Source organism: Camellia sinensis, chromosome 5 (assembly GCF_055761805.1).
Source record: "Camellia sinensis isolate YWXY chromosome 5, ASM5576180v1, whole genome shotgun sequence".
In the NCBI taxonomy this organism is placed as follows: domain Eukaryota; kingdom Viridiplantae; phylum Streptophyta; class Magnoliopsida; order Ericales; family Theaceae; genus Camellia; species Camellia sinensis.
The window spans coordinates 144,626,283-144,634,778 of record NC_138965.1 but is presented as its reverse complement, the minus strand read 5'-3'; the positions used below and the strand labels follow the sequence as shown (position 1 = coordinate 144,634,778).

The window sequence follows — 8,496 nt, the reverse complement described above, 5'->3', positions numbered from 1 at the left end:
CGGCGTTGCCACGTGTCCCAGCAGAGGGTTAAGTCAGGTTCTAGCTGAGAAACCCTTATCATTTTGTCATATCCTAGCCTTGTAGAGAGAGAAGCTCTAGGAAGAAGAGAAATAAGTGCTTAGAGAGAGAGCTAGATTTCCAACCTTGATCTTTACACCTTGAACCGTCAGATCCGTGTTTTGAGGTTAGATTCTTAATCTACTCTTGTTGTTCTTTATATTAATCTGATCACATTGCATGATCTAGCATGATTCATGAGCCATGCATTGATTTAAAGTTTGTTTTAGAAAGAGAAAGTGATGTTCATGTGCTCTTGAAGAAAAACCATGTTTTGATCCGAAAGTTTGTATCAAGATCCATGTTTTCGTGTTTGTTTTCATGAAATCTCCAAGTACGGGTACCCAGGTCCATGTTTTTGAACTCATCTCATGAAATCTCAGATTTTGGAACAAAAGTTATGATTTTAGCATTTATGTTCTTCATGTTCTTCAAGAGGAAACCCAGATTTTCAGACTTCATTTGCCTAAGTGTGGTCACTGAGACCCACTCTTGCCTAGATCTCAAACCTAGGCCAAGCATCCTATTTCACCTTGGCCTACCTTGCATGATCACTTGCACTTTAGCCTATCTTGCATGCACACCTAGGCCGGCCACCACACACCTAGGCCAACCACCACACACCTAGGCTGACCTTGGTACACCCTTGCCGGCACCTTGTAACATCTTGGCAGGCAGCCGCACACCTAGGCCTTAGAGACCACACCTCGGCCAAGAGGTATGGGACCTCGGCCAAGACCCCCTGAGTTCACCCAGCTAGGCCATTTTTGCCTAGATCATCTCTGTGCATCCATTCCAAGACCTGGTTGGTACCCAGCATGTTTTCCCTAGAAGAAAAATAGTGTTTTAACTCCCAGCACATGTTTTGCTTTGTCTTGACTTGGTTTTGGAAAGAAATGATGGGATCTTTACCCTCATGTAAGGCTTGTTTTGAAAGTGCATTTCATAACCATTTTTGAGCATTCCTTCTTGTCTTCTTGAAGTGCATTCAGTGGACTTTATTATGTATTTGCAGGTCTTGGATTCTTGCCTTAAGCCCTACACCCAAAGAGCTATGTGAGTGGTATTTTTAATAAAGTTATGTTCCAATGTTTTGATAAAAGTTTTGCTTTGTTTCGTTTTGGAAAAGTATTTGTTCAAGTATGAATGATTATCCTCTAATTTTTGTGTCAAGTATTATGTTTGTTTTGATGACATTCTTGGAAGGTCCTTTCGTGCTAGGGGACGTTAAGCCTATGTAGCACCTTTGTTTGAGATATCTCTTTGCCATCGACGGTCATGTACGGATGGTACCACCGACGGTCTTGAACGGGTGCTTTTTGTTTTGCCACCGACGGTTTTCCGGGTGGGTTGTCTAACTGATTCTGGCTTGGCCACCGACGGTCATGAACGGGTGTGCTTCGATTCCGGGATGGTTATTCCTTTGTTTTGTCAGGAATGTCATCCCTTGGTATTATGTAGATGTTATTAAACATCCAAGAAGCTTTGAAAGACTTTGATTGATGAACTTGATTCATCCCATGTTTTGTACAAGATATGATATGTATTGTTTTGATAAAGATCTCGGATATCATTCATTCAAACCTTTATTACTTATATCATTCACTGAGTATCCAAGCTCACCCTCCCTTTTATATATATGTAGGTGACCTGCAAGAAGGCGGTGACGCCTAAGATGTTATGTGCAAGATGTTTTGATTCATGTTTGTATCATCTTGAAGATTATGCTTCTTAGTTTGTAATTCATGTCTTTTGTACATTTCGGGTTGAGAAGCCTTTTGATCAAGATGTAATATGTACTTTATGTTGTTTTGTATTCAAGTTGTAAAACCGTGGGAAGATGTTTGTTATTTCATTTGATCTATGCACAGCTCTTATGGACTACTTAGATTTAAATTTATTGTTTCCGCGCATGTAAGCCCCATATGTATACTCTAATTGTGTGTGACTTTGCAAGTTGGCCTTTGGTAATCTCGGATTACTGGCCATCATGGCACCATTCTACTAGGGGCGGAATGGGGTCGTGACAGGTTAGTATCAGAGCACAAGTTCCTTATAGTACGTTATTCACACACTTTGAGTCTTAAAGAGCGTAGGATCTCCCTTAGGATGACGTTAGGATTGCATCATATTGCTTGCTACTTGACAAGATGTGCATCATCTCGGCATGATCATTTGTTACTTGCATACATGTCTATTTGATCATTTTGTTTTAAAAAGTCACATTTTGCATACTCCTAACATCATGAGAAGGGGTAGACCTCCAGTTAGCCGAGATCAATCCGGGGACAGGTTAGACAGATTAGAAAGGATGGTAGAGGGTTTGGCCCATGAGTTGAGGCGAACAAGGCAACTGAACACTAGTACTACCTCTACTTAGGTCGAGCAGACAAACGGCCGAAATGCAGTTCCGCCTCCACCTCCTCCAGTGCCGCAAGTGCCTCCACAGCCAGCTTTGTATGGGGACGACACATTGACTTTGATTAAAGAATTTAAGAAGATGAATCCGCCGACATTCCATGGAGGTATAGAGCCAATGAAGGCAGAATCATGGGCTCTTGAGATGGAGAAGTTGTTCGAGATTTTTCCTAGCACTGACGCTCAGAAGGTGTCATTGGCAGCATTCACATTGGATGACGACACTCGAAGATGGTGGATGATGATCCGAGAAGGCAATCTAGGTTTGACTTTGGCCAAATTTTTGGAGTTGTTTTATGACAAACATTTTCCCCTCAGTGTCCGAGATCGCAAGACCACAAAATTCCAGACTTTGACACAGTGTAACAGGACAATGGCTGAATATGATCGTGCTTTCACTGAGTTGGCAAGGTATGCACCTCACATGGTCAGTAACAAATACAGGAAAGCTAGGAAGTTTGAGAGTGGACTTCGGGGACCAATACAAGATCGGGTTAATATGCTCAACATGTCGACTTATGTCGGAGTGTTAGATAAAGCCATCCTGGCAGAAGCTAACTTGAACAGAAGTCAGAGTTCAGGGGAGAATTAGAGAAAGAGGCAGGATTATGACAATCGCCAAGCACCGTCCAATGTCAAGAAGAAGGTAAATGTGGGTAGTTCAAGCAACTCAAATCAGGAAAGTGTCACTAGGTCGACATGTACAAGTTGCGGGAAGCAACATTTTGGAGTTTGTCATCGGGCATCTGGAGCATGCTTTGAGTGCGGTGAGATGGGGCATCACATTAAGGATTGTCCCAAGGTAAAGGCTAAAGATGGTAAGAAGAGATGAGAATCTGACATCCGGACTTGTTTTGGGGCAAGGTAACTTAAGTTTGGGGACCAAACTTCTTTAAGGGGGGTAGACTGTAATGACCCTCATTCTTGTCTTAGTCACGTTCATGTACATTTGCATGATTTTGTCTTGATGGGCTTACATTTGTAGATTTTGAATTGTTTTGCCTAAGTAAAGGTCCCTGTCTTGTTTTGTGCTTGTGTGATTTACCTGTGTATTACTGGGTATGCTTTGTTCCATGCTTGGTGCGTTAAGCCTAGGTCACACCCTTGAACCTCTTACACCTAGGACCATCTTGGAATCCACTTTGGTTGACCTCCACCTTCACCCTGGCACATTGGCCGAGATGTCATCATCTAGGTGGAGGTGTGCATCACCTAGGCCGAGATGTGTATCATCTATTCCAAGGTGTTATCATCTAGACGTCCTAGATCTTTGATCCTTGCACCATTCTACTAGGGGCGGAATGGGGTCGTGAAAATTGTGGCACCACTTCCAACCAAATACTCTAGTGCATTGTGAGTCATTTTCCTTATGTTACGTAATTGTTGTGGCTGTTCATGCAATATCTTGGTTCTTCTAGTTTGTGTATTTGGGGACTCTTGTGCCTTACACCATTAGAGTAGATGTATGGCAACTTATTGAAAAGATAAGATAGTGTAAGAAGATAACAAAAGATGAATGAATATCCTAATTTTTTATGCCTATGAAAATTCAGGGTAGTGTTTTAGAATTATGATTTGAGAAAAGAGTTGTATTTTAAGTTTGTGAGTTTTGAAATTATGATTTGAGAAGAGAAAATTTGTTTGATTATGAGTTTTGAAAAGAGTTTTGAATTGAGTTTGGAATTTTTGATGTGACATATGATATGTGATTCGAAAACTCACAACTCATAACTAAACACATAACCCAAAATTCTCTTCAAAACTCATAAAAAAAGCACTGGAGTCAACCGGCCGGATAGGCCAAATTTCAAAATTCAAAACCCCGCTTGGAACAAATTTTCAAAAGTAGGTGTGAAATTAATTTTTGAAAGTTGTATCCAAACACCACACTCAAATGAGTGTGAAGTCATGATTAGAACTCCACACCAAACACAGCTTAGATTTTTCCTTGTGACGAATTGTGTTCTTATTTGTATATTGTGGCCTTTAATTAGTGTCATCTCGTCCTTGCTCTATTTCTGTTTTCCAGTCGGGCCCTCATCAAAAGCATGCTGCAGAAAAACCCAGAACCTCGGCCGAGTGTATTTCCTATTCTTTATTCTTTGTTTTGCACTTTCCGAATATGTTTTATGTGGGAGAAGCATTAATATAAGTATATGAATGATTTGCCATTGCCTTAGATAATCTGAATGATTCCTTGCTCATTAAATAGGACTCAGCTATTTGTGGTTGTTATAGCTAATATATTGCCATTCATAGTCATCGGCATAATCCTTTTCTAGTAAGTTTCACTAATAATTTTAAATCCCTGTATAATTATCTTCCAAAATTCTAAGCCAAGAGGTGTTTAAGGTGCTTGTTGGTTTTATATTTCAATTGGATTAACTTTTGGAAGGTATATATATGAATTAAGAAATAAACATATATTTGCTATGCTGTTGTTTGTCTGCAAAGAAAAAGCTGAAAATAATATTTGGTAGATTGCAATGCAAAAATGAGATTGTACTGCAAATAGAGAATCATGACTTTGTTTGTAACCATCATGGTAACTGTAAGGATAGTAGTCATAAGTCCTTGATGGTTGCTGTGGTTCTAGATATGATGGGTATGTCAATAGTGAAGTGCCTGTGGTCGTATGGGATAGAGTGGTAATAATGATGTGATGTGTTGTATTCCATATGTGTCATGGTGATCCTGGTAATGGTAGTTTTGATATAAATTGACATGTATGGCTGTTTCATAACCTCTATGGTGGTGCTAGTAATCAACCATTTTAGGTGCTGGCAGTGGTGTTGGGCCATCGACGGTGGTGGTTGTAGTATTATGAGGAAAAAATCAGGGTTAGGCCATTGATGGTGGTGGTAATAGAACTATTTGTTTCAACTAAATGCAAATTTTTGTATTTTTGCTTCCAAAAAATTTAGCTCTTAATTCCAATGCCAAATCCGAGTTTTTCTTGTCCCTCTATTCATTTTACAAAATCTGTTGTTTTTTTAAAAAGCTATCCAAATACTATACTAAAGGGCCTTTGTGGTCTCAAAAGCAAAGTTCTTTTTACTTCAGCTCTCAAAACCAAGAAAGTAATTTCAGAGTACTTAATAAGCAAATCACATGGCACCATTTGGATATCATATTTTTTTTTTGATCGGCAAAAGAAAACTTTATTGATGGAAAAGGAAAATTACATCAATAAAGTGAAGCTTGGAGCTAAAACAAGCTCCAACCTCCAAGTTGGTGAGAAACCAACGAGCAAAACACAACAGAGAGAAAAACCAGAAAAAACAGACAACTTAGTCATTACAAACACCAAAAAAGGCACAGATTGTCTGAGCTATATGCCATGAATTCTCACAGCTCAAACAAAGCATACCAAACACCTTGCCTTGAACAGCTGTTAAGATGCTTCAAATATGAACTCAATGCTTTGAACTCTGCACAGTCCAACCCAGAAACAGAATTATACTACAAAATTCCAGCAAGATTCAACCTGGGGTCTAAGAAGGCAAACTGATTGTAGCCACCATAAAGTAGGCCGAAAACCAGAACATTGAAACTGATGAGCCTCCCAATCAAAACAGCCCATGAACCAATTGCCTTCAGCCTTGGCAGACCATAATTCATCCATAGCAGACCAAAATTCAAACACAATTAGATCAACACAGCACACTTCCAAAATTGCTAAGCCTAGATACTCCACACAGCACAACCATTTGGATATCATATTGGAAGTGTCCAGAAGCTCTGGAAGAAGGTTGACCGCCTTCAAGTGTTTTTCCTTTATTTGTTTTGGGTCTGTCTATTTTTTGAGACTTTAATTGTGTGTTTGGTTTGCAGGCAGCAGAGCTTCTAAGGCACCAACACCTCCAGCCTTATGTTCTGAAGGTTCATCTCAAACTTAATAGCCCTAGGCGCAACAGCTTACCAAGCCAGAAGATATTCCTGTTTCCACGTACAAAGAAAAACGGCATTCATTCGGCAATAACTGGACTTTGAATCTAAGTATTACTGGAGCTGAGCGAGATTCCTCTTTTTCTCAGAGAAATCAAAGCACTCCAAGTTATTTGAATAAAAAGAAAGCAGAATTGTGTGTTGAAAACATTCATGAAGAATCGGACGTTGGTATAAAAATTATTTCGAAGGCTTCAAATTTTGCCATGACTCCAAGTTTGACTCCAACAAAAGCTTCTCCCACTCCTAAGAAGCGAGCCAAACTTTCAAAGAACCGAGTATCAGTAAGTCACAATAAACTAATCAATTTTATCTATTCTGTTATATAAAGCACACAACTCACTTTGGCACGACATGTATAACTTTTGAAGCTTTGTCACACTTTTTTCATGCCTAAACTACCCACAAAACTAACAGTTTCTTTCTTCTCTCTTTGATAATAAGGGTAAAACAGTAGAATGTCTTTTGAAAAAGCCCACTTAACCCATGATGGGAATAGTTCTAACTATCGATTCGGTTACAAAGTCTCTCGCTATATTGTTGGTAAAATCATAGCATTTTATTAAAGCAACAGCTTATTTGTGGGCTTATTTTACAATTTTGGAGCTTTGAAACTGCAATTTCTCCATTTTTTAAAGGTTGTATTCTTAGATCTTATATGCTTGCACTTGCAGTTTCCAGCTTCGCAAAAACCAGAAAAAAAATCCATTCATTCAAATCGCAGAGCATCTTTGCCATTGCCGATGAGATCCAATCCCTGTGTCAGTATCCTTGACTGCATAAAGTCTCCAGATGTTTCTGTTAATTCTCCTCGAATTGACAGGATGGTTGAATTTCCATTAGCCTCATACGAAGATTCTGTCATTCCCATCCAAAGAACTTCATCAACCTCTGCACAAGGTTCCTCCACCAAGCCACAAGGCGACCAATCAATCATGAAGGACAAATGTATGGTGCAGGTGTTAGAAAGAAACTTTGGCGGATTAAGTTTTGGCAAAATTAAGTTGGGTGGAGAGGATGGAAGTGAGTGCTCAGACCAAAACATGACAGCTGGGGCATCGAGGCTGAGCTCGTCAGACTTGCAGCGTCGTCCATTTGACACGTCCTCGTACCAGCAGTGAGCTGAAGCTTTGGAACGGTTGCTTGAATTTAGTGCAAGACTGCTGCAAAATGAAAGGTTCGATGAACTGCGGGTGTTGTTGAAGCCATTTGGACCGGGGAAGGTTTCTCCTAGAGAAACTGCAATTTGGTTGACAAAGAGCTTCAAGGAAAAACACACTCAAGCCGGAAGATCAATACTAGTGAATGGCTGACATGTGTTCTGTATTTGGTCCGGTAATGAAATTTAGCGGTTTGCTGATAAAGTTTTGCACGGGTAGAAATTGATTGTGTAGATATACACTAGTGAGGTGATTTTTGCTTTTTGGCAATTTCCCACGTTTGCAATTTTATCGCTTGCATTTAGTTAGCTCTATGCACAAAAGAAAATTATCGACTAGTCGGTTGACTGTACCTCAGGATGGTTTCGACTAGTTGGTCAACCGGCATGACCTCAGGACGGTTTTTGTGATTTTTTTGTGTGTAGCCTAGTATTGTTGGTTTGCTTGAAGCAAAACTATTTTCTATTAATTAGATATCTTGACTTTCATCTATACTACAATGCTACGCTCTATTATGCTAAATTAAGAGAACAACTAATAAATTTGTTTTACTTTCATTTTCTCTTGAAGGAGGTATTTGTTAACCTTTTATTAATTGAGGGATCTAAATCTACGATTTTAAAATTTAGGGAATATATTAATATTTTAATGATAATTTTTTTTTTTTTTTTTTTGGATTTGTAAATGAGGAATTTGAATATGCTACCTTAGAATTGTGGGATGTCCAAAGGAAAATCCATCACAACGTATGAGCTGGCTTTCGAGCCAAGAAACTGTCAAGAATTTCAAGATAGATTTACAATTCATTTGTTTTAACAAAAAAATGTTTTCTAAAAAATATTATGTATTTTTTAGCATTTGGTATGTTAGAATAGAAGGGGGAGATTTATTAGAAAAACTCTTTTTTTTTTT

General features: G+C 39.0%; 1 pseudogene across 1 annotated transcript; it reads left to right on the top strand.

Moving 5' to 3' along the window:
• The first annotated feature begins 3,248 nt into the window (after positions 1 to 3,248).
• LOC145790374 (serine/threonine-protein kinase Nek2-like) lies at positions 3,249 to 7,977 on the top strand (annotated as a pseudogene). Its single transcript, XR_014329049.1, has 3 exons — positions 3,249 to 3,294; positions 6,285 to 6,708; positions 7,099 to 7,977. The product of XR_014329049.1 is annotated as a serine/threonine-protein kinase Nek2-like (transcript).
• Positions 7,978 to 8,496: the final 519 nt, after the last annotated feature.